At 40.3% G+C, this 15347-nt stretch overlaps 1 pseudogene; it reads right to left on the bottom strand.

The window, feature by feature from the left end:
- Positions 1-13971: 13971 nt before the first annotated feature.
- Positions 13972-15249, bottom strand: LOC132630554 (probable glutathione S-transferase; annotated as a pseudogene).
- Between the last annotated feature and the right edge of the window lie 98 nt (positions 15250-15347).

Here is a 15347-nt window from a genome sequence, read left to right as displayed (position 1 = left end):
AAAGTAACAATGTTCAGCGTCATAGAGGGTCATGAGAAACTCCAGGGGTTCTACTACTTTTGCTTTTTGTAAGATCTATGCTTATATTATCGGTGAATTAGGTAATTTCTCAGTTGATTATGATGTTGTTATTCTTTCACATAGTGCAAGTTGTTTTTGTGAAATTGTTCGAAATACAAAACTGATTTTGGGACTTTGTTTGAAATTCATGAATTTGGGTATTGTGGATACAATTTTATTTGTTTTATAAGGAAATAAATATTTTATTGAGAAATAATTGTCGGCAATTTGAGTTTTAATTTCGTTTTAAGTGAAATCCACGTGGGAAAGTTATAAATAATGTAAATATCTAGTCAAAGAATATTTTGTAAATCTTCTATTTTAGGTTAGTATATTTTGTAGCCTAATAGGACACTGTAACTATGGTATATTTACCAACTCAATCAATGAGAATAATCACGGATTAATCTCTTTCATGGTATCAGATACTAGGGTTTCTTTTCCTCCTCTTCCGCTGCCCTAATTTTTCTGTCGTCCTCTTCTTTTTTCCGTCCACCTTCTTGCCTTCCATCAATGGCAGACACCAAGTTCCATCCTGCTTTGGCTGTCTCCAACATCAAGAATCACATTCCTATCATTCTTGAGATGGAAACGGATCATTATTCGGCTTGGGCCGAATTATTCAAGCTTCATGCTCAGTCTCACCGTGTCCTTTCCCACATTCTACCGACCGGAAAAAAGAAGGCTCCTTCCACTGACGAAGAAAAGGAGTTGTGGTCCACCTTGGATGCCACGGTACTTCAATGGGTGTATGCAACCATCTCCACTAACTTATTGCATACGATCATCGAAGAAGATCTATCGGCAAAGGAGGCCTGAGATCGCCTCCGTAATCTTTTTCAAGACAACAAAAACTCCCGTGCCGTTGCATTGGAACATGATTTCTCTCATGTCAAGAAGCGGGATTTTCCGAACGCTTCGGCGTATTGTCAACGACTCAAGACCTTGGCCGATCAACTCAAGAGCGTGGGGGCTCCGGTGACCGACAACCGCCTCGTTCTCCAACTGGTGGCTGGCCTCACCGAGGGGTACAAGAATGTGGGCACCTACATCCGGCAAAGTAAGCCTCTTCCACCATTCTCCGAAGCTCGGTCGAGTCTGGACCTTGAGGAAAAGGCGTTGGTTGAAATGCATGATGACTCGCCCACGGCTATGGTGGCTAATTCCCAATGTAAGTTTGATGACTCTACTCCTCTAGAAAATTCAAGTCATTCTCACCATCATCGGGGCAAAAATAACCACAAAAATCGTGGCTCTAGCGGCGGGAAAAATAACGGCGGTAGCCGTGGTCCTGGCGGCGGCAGTGCCAACCGTCTCCATGGTGGTCATTCCTCAGGAGACCGGCAGCAGGTCCCGGTGCAGCAGCAGTCCTCTTCACCATGGCCATGGGGATGGATGCCTCAATGGGATCCCCCTTGCCCGTATCCCACCACGCAGTGGGCTCGGCCACAACAGCAGTGGCAGCCGCAGCCCCCTTCTTCTGGCGGCAGGTCGATGGCCCAACCTGGAATTTTAGGCTCGCGACCACACCAGCAAGCGTATGTAGCAGCAGGCCCAACGACGCAGTGGACTCCGACTGATATTGAATCGGCCATGCACACGATGACGTTGAGCCAACCCGATCCAAATTGGTATATGGATACCGGCGCCACATCCCATATGACATCCACAAAAGGTACTCTCTCGTCTTATTTTAATTTGAGGCGATCATAATACTGGCATTGTTGTTGGTGATGGTAATTCAATTCCAATTCGAGGTTGTGGTCATGCTAAATTGCCTCCCCCGAACCCTCCATTATTTTTAAACAATGTCCTTCATGCTCCAAAACTCATAAAGAATTTAATAGCGGTTCGTAAATTTACTACTGATAACTCTGTAAGTGTTGAATTTGATCCTTATGGGTTTTCTGTGAAGGATTTCCGGACGGGGATGGCTCTCATGAGATGTCATAGTAGGGGTGCTCTTTATCCATTGTCCACCTTCAAATATCCCACCAATTCACCATCAACTTTTGCTGCCTTGTCTTCTACACGTTGGCATGATCATTTGGGCCACCGGGGAGCTTCTATTTTGGATTTTCTTAGGCACAATAAAAGCATTGAATGTAATAGTTCTAGTTCATCTAGTATTTGTCATTCTTGCGTTCTTGGTAAACATGTTAAGTTGCCCTTTGCTAGTTCTATTTCCGAAACATTATTTCCGTTTGACATTATTCATAGTGATTTGTGGACTTCTCCCATTTTAGGTTCTATGGGGCATCGTTATTATTGTTGGAGCAAGAAGACCTCTCTTTGTTGCAAGTTCATAATCATAGCCAAGTGAGAAGTTAAGGGAAAAGGTAAGAATTAATCTTATTTTATATGTTATGGATGATTGTGTATGTTGTAGTGTGTAGAGATGAGTGAAATTAACGAAAATATGGACATAGTGTTGTTGCCGTGTGGTTCTTATGTGGTATAGAAGAGAATGAATCAATTTTACTTAGTATTTTGATTGTTGTTGTCATGAATTCCATGTTGATAATGAAAGTTTGATGATTCTAGTTGAAGTTGTAAGTGTTGGAGAGTTGTTTAGAAACTAATGTGATGTTAAAAGTCATTTCTTGTAATTATGGAAAACAATGTTGTTAGTGTGCGAATTGTTGGTGAAGTTCATGAAAATTGAAGGAAGAAAATGTGTTGTTATTGTTCTTGTTCCATTTGGAAGGTGTCGGATGAAATGGCATATGGGTTGGGTTATTGTGAATATTGTACGGATTGTTTGAAGTATTCTTGAATATTGTTTGAATGGTTGCGAATTAGAACTTGAATATGTAAGCAATTATGAATCTAACATAAATGGAATGTCGTCGAAGCTTGTAGAAAAAAGTTGTTAACGTTGGAATGCGTTTTGAATTGATTGTTGATATTGTTGGAATAACTGTTGGTATTGTTGTTGCTAAGTTGACCGAGTTAAATTCTCGGATTTGTTGTTGATGATATGGCCGAGTTGGATTCTCGGGGATGGTGTATTTACAGGCGAAATACTGCCGAAATTTCTGTAGATTAAGTGTTGGTTTAGAATTGGACTCTTAAGTGTTTATGGCTAATGTTTGGTATGTATGAATATTATTGTAGATCTTGCGAAGTCAAAGACTTAAGTTCGGGTTAACGTAGAAAGCAGGCAAGGTATGTAAGGCTTACCCTTTCCTTCTTTTGGCATGATCTTTATGAAACGAGCAAATGACGTATATATATGACTTTAAAGAAATTCCTGCTCTTAGAGCCACTAGGATGGCTAACGTTCTTGATTTCCATAAGCTACTTCATATGATTTTGATGCGTATTTATGATGTCCGAAGATCTATTTGATATGTTTCCGAATGGTATTCGAAAGATAATCGATATGACTAAAGTCTTGATTTTTTTCAAATGCTAGCGCGTTCGACTATTCCATTGAGTCTTTGATATATTTTGATATGTACATATGATTCCAAAAGCTATATTTGATTTGATCTATACGATATCCGAAAGGTACTTGATATGATTATTGCTTCGATTTTCCAAAAATGGCTTCTGAAATGCTCGTAGAAGGTTCTGTACTTCAAACGCTCATAACTTTCTTATACTAAGTCGGATTGACCCGCAACTTGTTTCTGAGCCTTCAGGTGTTGGTAAGTATACTTGTCTATCGAGTCTTGATTTACGTGCATATGGTTTCGCACTACTCTGTTCGTGCAAGCCTCAGTATGTCCTTCACTGAGCCCGGGCCAGGATATGTTATCGTGCGCACTCATCTGCATTGTTCACCGAGTCCCTCTCACTTGCGGGCCGGGACACATTATATGTGCATACGATGATATGATGATATGGGGATGGCGGCCAGGATGACATATGATGTCTTTATTCACCGAGACCCGCAATAGAGGGCCGGGACACGTTATGTATATATGGTATATGATTCTGACATGCATGATTCTATCCACCGAGTCCCTTAATGGAGGGTCGGGACACGTTATATGTATACATGGTACATGATGTTGACATACATGATTCTACCCACCGAGTCCCTCACTAGAGGGCCGGGACACGTTATATGTATATATGCTATATGATGTTGACATGTTGACATGCATGACCTTATTCACTGAGTCCCTCACTAAAGGGCCGGGACACGTTGTGTATATATATATGTATGTGTATATGATTCATGATTTGAAATACACGACTTCGTTACATAAAGGAAACGTATTGATAATTTTAAATAGTCATACTGGTTCTGGAAAGTTTTTATTTAGGCTATGATCCCATGTACTGTACTTCATGCCTTACATACTCAGTACATTTTCCGTACAGACCCCCTCTTCTTCGGGGGCTGCGTTTCATGCCCGCAGGTACAGACGTTCACGTGAGTGATCCGATAGCTTAGGCCATCTATTCTGCTGCTTCGGAGTGCTCCCTTGTTCTGGAGCCTACATTTTGGTACAGACTCTTCTGTTGTCTATATGTATGTATATATTCAGGGGTACGGCGGGGCCCTGTCCCATCATATGATTCTGCTATCTTTGTTAAAGGCCTGTAGACATGTATGTGGGTCATGTGTTTTGGTTCAGATATGTCTGTGTGGCTTGCGTCTAAGCGGTTCCATTTACTATGATAGCTTTAACGGCTTGTACGTAAGTATGCATATATATATATGTTCTGGATGATATGTTCCACGACAGCCTTGGTGGCTTCTGTATGATATATATGTTACAGGTGACCGCTTAAGACGACATTTGTTCTCAGTATCTGTATAAATTGATATATGTTGGATATGGATAAGTTATGAACATGTCGATTTGGTAAGTAGGTGTGTATAGGTGTCCAGCTCGGGCACTAGTCACGGCCCACGGGGTTGGGTCGTGACAAAAGTGGTATCAGAGCGGTTTGTCCTCGGAATGTCTACAGGCCGTGTTTAGTAGAGTCTTGTTTATCGGTGTGTGGTGCACCACATCTATAAACAGGAGGCTACAGGATATTTAGGATGTCACCTTTCTTTCGATCTTAGATCGTGCGATAGAGCGGTATTATTAGGATGGTTCCCTTCTGACTAAATGTTATGTTTTCAGCGATGCCCCCGAGAAAGGCGACAGCTGCCCAGAAGGGCAAGTCAGTAGCAGTTGGAGAGACTAGCCAGGCCCAGAGAGTTACCAGGGCCCGTGCCCAGACTATGCCCGAGGTTATGCCCCAGTCAGCGGGCTCTGCTACGCCACCATTATCAGAGAAGCCTAGAGCAGCAGCCGCTGCACTATGGATCAGGAGGCGGCCCCACCATTAGCTCCAGAGGCTCCAGCGACCGAGCCACCAGCTCCTCAGTTAGGAGCAGAGGACAAGGCGATGAGAGATGCCGTACAGTTGCTGACGAGATTAGTAGCAGGGCAGGCTCGCAGATGCGGGTTGGGGGTGATGATGTGGATAGACGGGATAGCTTGAGAGTTCGTGACTTTTTGACTTGTAACCCCCCAGAGTTCTACGGGTCAAAGCCCGAGGAGGATCCCCAGGACTTTATTCGATAGATGCAGCGTACGCTGAGACTAGTCAGGGCTTCTGAGACCGAGTCTGTCGAGCTGGCCTCACATAGACTGCGTGATGTAGCGGTTAATTGGTACGAGTCCTGGGAGCTTTCTAGAGGCGAGGATGCTCCTCCAGCTGTGTGGGACGAGTTTACAGCAGCCTTTCTCGGCCATTTTTTGCCGCCCGAGATGCGGCGAGCGAGGGTTGACAGATTTTTACAGCTGAGACAGAGGGGCAGGAGTGTTCGAGAGTACAACCTAGAGTTTGAATCCCTAGCCAGATAGGCATGACAGACTCCGCGATGGAGGAGCTTCAATTGTAAGGAGGTCGCAGGAAGCGATGGTTACTTAAAGGGAACAGGCGTATATAGACCCTTTTAATAAAGGGGGGGAGAACATACTAGATCTGAAACGAATATGACGATCTGAGTTCCAGAAGAGGGCGATAAAGGGAGCAAGAAAGGTATACAGGCTAAATCCACAAGGTCGATAGAGAGAATAACAGATCCAAGGGACGCCTCGGATAACAACAGTTATAATGAAGTAACAACGGTTGGTAGTTGATAACTTCTCGAAGAAAGGAAGTGCGCTGCTCATAGGAATAGAAGATAAAAGGAGCCACCGGGTATTAGAAGATAGTTCGTGGACCATTAATCATACTAAACATGAAGGTATACGCTATGGAATTGAAGGAATAATTAACATGAAGCTATGCCCAATTACAATTATAAGGAGTCCACGCCGGCGAGCCAACAAGGAATGACGATTGATGAAACGATCACCAATCCAAGGAAGTTACAGACAAGGATACTGGCATCGAAGAATGTGAGGAAAGGAAACGAGGAAAAGTTACGGCAAGAACCCAAAGATGTTGCGAGTTAAGAAATTAACTGAATTCAAATCATAAGTTGTCATGAGTATAGTTGGACTGCAAAGGATTAGAAATGGCAAAGCAATATCACGTGTATACGTTTTGGATACTGATAAACTGGACTTGGAAAGAGACATAACCATTATGCTCGTTAGCGACAAAGTCATGATTGGATAAACACTTAGAATGTAAAATTAAAAAGGAAAGCTCAATTTGAGATATAGTAGAGTTTATCAAATTGTCGGTAGTATTGGCAAGTCACCCATGAATCAGAGGTATCACCGAATTAGAAGCGGTACATCCAGTCTTCCACGTGCCTATGCTTTGCAAATGTGTTGGTGACCCTTCCCAAGTGTTTCATAGAAATGATATCTAAGTGACAGAGAAGCTACCATATAAGGAATAGTTTGTGTCTATAACGGATGGTCAGGTGAGAAAGTTATATGCCAAAGATGTGGTTCCGGTTAAAGAATTGCGGCCAAACAATAATAAAGAGAAGACGATCTGGGAAGCCGAAAGAAGAAATGAAGAGGAAGTATCCCTAATTGTTTTCTACGCCACAGGCAATCTAAGCTTCTAAAACAGATATGCTAAATGATCGTATGTGACAACTATAGAGGAGACCGCCTGAAATATTATAATACGCCATGAGGCCAGTTTAACATTCGAGGACGAATGTTCTAAAGGGGGGGAGGATGTTATATCCCACATTTTGTACATTCGGATAATTCAAGATAATCGCGGGAAGTTAAGGACGAGGTTATATTTTGATTTTTGTTTAGCACACAAGTTGCTTAAGAAAATTTTGATGTGAGAATATTAAGAAAGGCTAGGGGTAAAAAGGGAAATTCGCAAGATGACTCATAGAAATACGGAGGAAGGCTAAGGGCAAATTTGGAATTTGGAGAATAATTTTTCATGAATTACAAAAGCACAAAAAAAATGGGCTTGAGGCACAAGGGCCAAGTGTGGCCGTCCACTTTAATGGGCCAAGGCCCATATGGGAGTTTAATATATGTAAAGAAAAGATGACAAATTCATCTTCAACACAAGAAGATTCAAGAAACTTTGAGAGGAGAAAAACCAACAAGGCCTATTCGGCCATAACCAAGGAAAATTGAAGCCTCCAAATTTGATCCAAAAAAATATTTTCTTCTAGTATTCCCACTAATTTGAAGGTCCTTTTTAACGTGGTATAATTGTTGGAGCAAGAAGACCTCTCTTTGTTGCAAGTTCATAATCATAGCCAAGTGAGAAGTTAAGGGAAAAGGTAAGAATTAATCTTCTTTTATATGTTATGGATGATTGTGTATGTTGTAGTGTGTAGAGATGAGTGAAATTCATGAAAATATGGATATAGTGTTGTTGCCGTGTGGTGCTTATGTGGTATAGAAGAGAATGAATCAATTTTACTTAGTATTTTGATTGTTGTTGTCATGAATTCCATGTTGATAATGAAAGTTTGATGATTCTAGTTGAAGTTGTAAGTGTTGGAGAGTTGTTTAGAAACTAATGTGATGTTAAAAGCCATTTCATGTAATTATGGAAAACAATGTTGTTAGTGTGTGAATTGTTGGTGAAGTTCATGAAAATTGAAGGAAGAAAATGTGTTGTTATTGTTCTTGTTCCATTTGGAAGGTGTCGGATGAAATGGCATATGGGTTGGGTTATTGTGAATATTGTACGGATTGTTTGAAGTATTCTTGAATATTGTTTGAATGGTTGCGGATTAGAACTTGAATATGTAAGCAATTATGAATCTAACATAAATGGAACGCCGTCGAAGCTTGTAGAAAAAAGTTGTTAACGTTGGAATGCGTTTTGAATTGATTCTCGATATTGTTGGAATAACTGTTGGTATTATTGTTGCTAAGTTGGCCGAGTTAAATTCTCGGATTTGGTTTTGATGATATGGCCGAGTTGGATTCTCGGGGATGGTGTATTTACAGGGGAAATGCTGCCGAAATTTCTGTAGATTAAGTGTTGGTTTAGAATTGGACTCTTAAGTGTTTATGGCTAATGTTTGGTATGTATGAATATTGTTGTAGATCTTGCGAAGTCAAAGACTTAAGTTCGGGTTAACGTAGAAAGCGGGCAAGGTATGTAAGGCTTACCATTTCCTTCTTTTGGCATGATCTTTATGAAACGAGCAAATGACGTATATGTATGACTTTAAAGAAATTCCTGCTCTTAGAGCCACTAGGATGGCTAACGTTCTTGATTTCCATAAGCTACTTCATATGATTTTGATGCGTATTTATGATGTCCGAAGATCTATTTGATATGTTTCCGAATGGTATTCGAAAGATAATCGATATGACTAAAGTCTTGATTTTTTTCAAATGCTAGCGCGTTCGACTATTCCATTGAGTCTTTGATATATTTTGATATGTACATATGATTCCAAAATCTATATTTGATTTGATCTATACGATATCCGAAAGGTACTTGATATGATTATTGCTTCGATTTTCCAAAAATGGCTTCTGAAATGCTCGTAGAAGGTTCTGTACTTCAAACGCTCATAACTTTCTTATACTAAGTCGGATTGACCCGCAACTTGTTTCTGAGCCTTCAGGTGTTGGTAAGTATACTTGTCTATCGAGTCTTGATTTATGTGCATATGGTTTCGCACTACTCTGTTCGTGCAAGCCTCAGTATGTCCTTCACTGAGCCCGGGCCAGAATATGTTATCGTGCGCACTCCTCTGCATTGTTCACCGAGTCCCTCTCACTTGCCGGCCGGGACACGTTATATGTATATGTATATGATGATATGATGATACGAGGATGGCGGCCAGGATGGCATATGATGGCTTTATTCACCGAGACCCGCAATAGAGGGTCGGGACACGTTATGTATATATGGTATATGATTCTGACATGCATGATTCTATCCACCGAGTCCCTTAATGGAGGGTCGGGACACGTTATATGTATACATGGTACATGATGTTGACATACATGATTCTACCCACCGAGTCCCTCACTAGAGGGCCGGGACACGTTATATGTATATATGCTATATGATGTTGACATGTTGACATGCATGACCTTATTCACTGAGTCCCTCACTAAAGGGCCGGGACACGTTGTGTATATATATATGTATGTGTATATGATTCATGATTTGAAATACACGACTTCGTTACATAAAGGAAACGTATTGATAATTTTAAATAGTCATACTGGTTCTGGAAAGTTTTTATTTTGGCTATGATCCCCTGTACTGTACTTCATGCCTTACATACTCAGTACATTTTCCGTACTGACCCCCTCTTCTTCGGGGGCTGCGTTTCATGCCCGCAGGTACAGACGTTCACGTGAGTGATCCGATAGCTTAGGCCATCTATTCTGCTGCTTCGGAGTGCTCCCTTGTTCTGGAGCCTACATTTTGGTACAGACTCTTCTGTTGTCTATATGTATGTATATATCAGGGGTACGGCGGGGCCCTGTCCCGTCATATGATTCTGCTATCTTTGTTAGAGGCCTGTAGACATGTATGTGGGTCATAGGTCGTTGTGGTTCAGATATGTCTGTGTGGCTTGCGTCTAAGCGGTTCCATTTGCTATGATAGCCTTATATATATATATATATTCTGGATGATATGTTCCACGACAGCCTTGGTGGCTTCTGTATGATATGTATGTTACAGGTGATCGCTTAAGACGACATCTGTTTTCAGTATCTGTATAAATTGATATATGTTGGATATGGATAAGTTATGGACATGTCGATTTGGTAAGTAGGTGTGTATAGGTGTCCAGCTCGGGCACTAGTCACGGCCCACGGGGTTGGGTCGTGACAGTTCTGTTCTTGGATGATTTTACAAACTATTTGTGGACTTTCCCTTTGGCTAGAAAATCTGATGTTTACTCAAAATTCATAGATTTTAAGTCCCATATTCTTACTCAATTTGAACGTCCTATCAAAAATGTCCAATGCGATAATGGGAAGGAATATGATAATGGTCAATTCGGCAAATTTTGTGCGTCCAATGGGATGTCTTTCCGTCTTTCGTGTCCTCATACATCCTCTCAAAATGGGAAAGCCGAAAGAAAAATCCGTTCCATAAATAATGTCATCCGGACTCTTCTTGCTCATGCCTCCATTCCTCCATTTTTTTGGCATCATGCATTACAAATGGCGACTTATCTCCTTAATATTTTACCAAGCAAGTTATTGGGTCACAAATCCCCTTTAGAAGTCCTTTACCAACGGAATCCATCTTATTCTCATCTTCGGGTCTTTGGGTGTTTATGTTATCCCCTTTTTCCGTCTACTACTATTCACAAGTTGCAACCTCGGTCAACTCCATGTGTATTTTTGGGATATCCACCAAGCCATCGTGGCTATAAATGTTTTGATTTATCCTCAAATAAAATCATTATTTGTCGTCACGTGTTATTTGATGAGACTCAATTTCCGTTTTCTAAAATTCACACTCCAACTCCCACCACGTATGACTTCCTTGATGATGGCTTTTTCCCTTACTTGATCCATCGTCTCGCCACCAGCCCCCCTCCACCGCTGCCGTGTCCCCCTCCACCGCTACTCAATGGTTTTCCGCTTGGTCTGGGCCAGCTGCCCACGCCATCTTCGGCTGGGCAGCAGCGTCTGCCTTCCTCTACGCTGGACCAGCCCGCACCTCTGCCCATCCAGCTTGCCAACAGCCCACAAAACTCCACCATTCCTCCTCTTGTCCAGCAACCCCCTACCCAAACAGGCATGGTCACTCGTAGTCAGCGCGGGATTTTTAAGCCAAAGCACCCATTTAATCTACATACGGCGGTTACCAGGTCCCCCATACCTCGTAATCCGTTGGATGCGCTACGTGACCCGAATTGGAAATTGGCCATGGATGATAAATATGATGCTCTTATTAAAAATAAGACTTGGGATTTGGTACCCCGTCCACCTAATGCGAATGTTGTTCGGTCTATGTGGATTTTTACTCATAAAGAAAAGTCTAATAGTGATTTTGAGAGGCATAAAGCCCGTCTTGTAGGTGATGGAAAAACACAGCAGGTTGGCATTGATTGTGGTGAGACTTTCAGTCCGGTCGTAAAGCCAGCAACGATTCGCACTGTCTTAAGTCTAACTCTATCTAAGCATTGGCCCATTCATCAGTTGGATGTCAAAAATGCATTTCTTCATGGCGAGCTCAAGGAGACAGTTTATATGCATCAACCAATGGGTTTTCGAGACCCATCTCATCCCGATTATGTGTGTTTGTTGCGCAAGTCCTTATATGGGCTTAAACAAGCACCGAGAGCTTGGTATAAAAGATTTGCTGACTTTGTTTATTCCATTGGTTTTGCTAATAGCAGGTCCGACAACTCCTTGTTCATCTACCGCAAAGGGCACGACTTGGCCTATATTTTACTATATGTGGATGATATTATTCTTACTGCTTCTTTAGATACTCTCCGCTGTTCGATTATGGACCTTCTTGGCTTAGAATTTGCAATGAAGGACCTAGGTCCTTTGAATTATTTTCTTGGCATTGCGGTGATCCGTCACAAGGGTGGTATGTTTCTTTCGCAACGAAGTTATGCTTCGGAGATTATTGAACGTGCAGGCATGTCATCGTGTAAGCCTTCTTCCACTCCGGTTGACACTAAACCAAAGGTCAATGCCTCTTCTGGCGATCTTTGTAAAGATACCACTCATTTCCGGAGTCTTGCAGGTGCTCTTCAGTATCTTACTTTCACTAGACCGAATATTTCTTATGCCGTACATCAGATTTGTCTTCATATGCATGCTCCACGAGATACGCATATGCTTGCTCTTAAACAGATCATTCGGTATATTCAGGGTACTCTTGATCATGGTTTGCATCTCTAACCATCTTCGGTCACTGATTTGGTTTCCTATACTGATGCTGATTGGGGGGATGTCCCGACACACGACGTTCAACGTCGGGTTATTGCGTGTTTTTGGGAGATAATTTGATATCTTGGTCATCCAAGCGCCAACCTACTCTATCCCGCTCCAGTGCAGAAGCAGAATATAGGGGGGTTGCTAATGTTGTCTCTGAATCATGTTGGATACGTAACCTCCTCTTAGAACTACATTGTCCGGTCCCTAAGGCTACTTTGGTTTATTGTGATAATGTCAGTGCCATTTACCTGTCAGGAAATCCAGTTCAACATCAGCGCACCAAGCACATTGAGATGGATATCCATTTTGTTCATGAGAAGGTGGCGCGCGGACACGTACGTGTCCTTCATGTTCCGTCCCGATATCAGCTCGCCGATATTTTCACTAAAGGGCTGCCACAGGTCTTATTTGAGGATTTTCGGGACAGTCTCAGCGTTCGTAAATCTCCCGTTTCGACTGCGGGGTTGTGATAAATAATGTAAATATCTAGTCAAAGAATATTTTGTAAATCTTCTATTTTAGGTTAGTATATTTTGTAGCCTAATAGGACACTGTAACTATGATATATTTACCAACTCAATCAATGAGAATAATCACGGAATTAATCTCTTTCAGAAAGAGAATAAATTAGTTTAACAAATTGAATTATCCTATCTTTGATAATTTTAACTTTGGGGGATTGGGTTATGACCCGCAATTTAACTCGTTTTGACCCAATCAATTTTAACCCAAGTATGTTTTGAGCAGGTTGAATTATGACCAGTTCACTAACCTAACCCGTTTTGACTGGCCCAAATTTGACCCGACTCGCCCATTTTCCACCCCTACTGATAGGTATATTTTCGTTAAAGCTGAGTGTTCAACAAGAACAAGTCCAAATTATAATCTTAAAGTTAACTTGGTTAACAACTTTAGGAGGATATATATGTATTAAGCCTTGTTACAATTTTAATTAAGCGAAACAGAATTTGAGCAGAGAGACTGAAATTCTGATAAGAAAATTCAAGAAAATATATAAATGACAAACATAACATTTGGACATGTACTTCTCCATGAAAATAGTTATATATATATATATATATATATATATATATATATATATATATATATTTTTTTTTTTTAATTATTTGTAAAGTATAATTTTTCACCGAAAAGAATTTAATTTCTTCGTCATTGCATATGGTTCCGCTTATCACGGTATCATTTTTAACTACCATTTTTTTTTTGGTGGAACAAAGTTATACCATTAGATTATTGAGATTGCTACAATTAAAGGCAAAATATGGCAGATTGTTCATGTTGGTGGTCCAACCGTTGAAAGAAGTGTGGCTAAAATCTACATGTGGGGTCCCTGTTGGAAGAAGTGTGGTCAGTATTGAAGAGAGAAGGACGACTCGCTGTCTTTAAAGCATTCGGCTAGAAGATCAATTATTTAATTTTCGGCATAAATTACAACATAATTTTTAAAATGAAATAAAATTTATATATCTAAAATTATCTATAAATATTATAAGTCTCAATAACTAATAATTCTAAAAAATAAATTAGAAAATATATGGAAAATAACGTTCAAAACAATTCTTTAGACTCTAAATATTAATGGCATCACATACAATAAAACAGAGAGAATAATTTTATTCATTAGCAATTTACGATCTCAATCGACTTATAAGTTTTGAATAAGTGTGATCAAGCTAGCTAGCATTTTAAGTATTTTTTGCTTACGAATACATAACTCAAGTTAAAATCAATTATTAAATAGAACTAACATAAACTCCCCCTTAATGCAACTCTAAACTTTTATTGGCACACAAAATCAAAAATTGAAACGATGACTAAACAGGAGTTCATGTGGGAGCAGCTACTGCAGCTTGAAAGCAAAGTTTGAGATGCGGAATCAATAATTCATCTTTTGGAGGTAGATATTTCTTGTTTTGGGTGTAGTTGTATTCATCTCTCCAAGCACAAAAATGTGGGAATTTTTCTCTTGTAACCACAACCACTCTAGAGGCTTCTTCAAAAACTCCTAGGCAAAGTCCCACAACATTTGCAGCAATATCAACAAATCCAAATTTGTCACCCACAAAGAACTTCTTATCCTTGATCTCATTGTGGAGAACTTTCAGCATCTCACAAACTTCCTCTTTAACTTTCTCTTGCTCCTCTCCTTTGCGAAAGAAAGTTTTGATCATCGCTGCCACCTGCAAATTACACTCAAAACATAAATTTCAATACAAATTTTACTCAATTCTGCAGATCCGATATATTACAACAATTACTATAACTCAACTTCAAGCAAGTTTGGATCAGCTATATCAATCTTCACTGACTGTGTCGCTACATCGGAGCTCTCATCCTAAACCAATCTTATAAAAGTACTATATTTTTTTGAAATTTTATAATGGTATAGAAATCTCTGACAGGTTAAAAAAATCAAATACACGTAGCATACTGATGTGACTAAAACTTATTTCCCAACTAATTGGAATATATAGCATGAAAATGGTAATACCTTATCATCAAGGAACTTAGCCCGGAAACGAGCAATAGCTCAGTCATAAGGGTCTTTAGGCAAGATGGAAGGGCCTTCAAATGCCTCATCAATGTATTGAACAATTACCATTGACTCACAAATGATCTTGCCATTGTGAATGAGAATAGGGATTTTCTTGTGAACAGGGTTGGATTTAAGAAGCAGAGGGCTCTTTTGTTTTAGATCTTCATTTATAAATTCATATTTTATACTCATACTTGTTTGGCTCTGATCCCTAAGATAGACTCGCCTAATAGCTTTTCTGATCTCAGGCCTATAAGTTTGAGCAACTTCTCCAACAAAATCATTTCCAAAATTTTAGCCAATAGATTAAATCCCTTACTTCCTGCTCTTATTTCGGAGAATCAAAGTGGTTTCATTTCTGGTAGACTTATCACAGATAATGTGATGTTGACACAAGAAATTGTCCACAATATTTCAAGAATAACAAAGGGGGAATGTTGTTA

The sequence above is a fragment of the Lycium barbarum genome, chromosome 3 (assembly GCF_019175385.1).
Source record: "Lycium barbarum isolate Lr01 chromosome 3, ASM1917538v2, whole genome shotgun sequence".
Taxonomy (NCBI): Eukaryota; Viridiplantae; Streptophyta; class Magnoliopsida; order Solanales; family Solanaceae; genus Lycium; species Lycium barbarum.
Note: the sequence above shows the minus strand (reverse complement) of the source record. Positions and strands in the feature narration are given on the sequence as shown.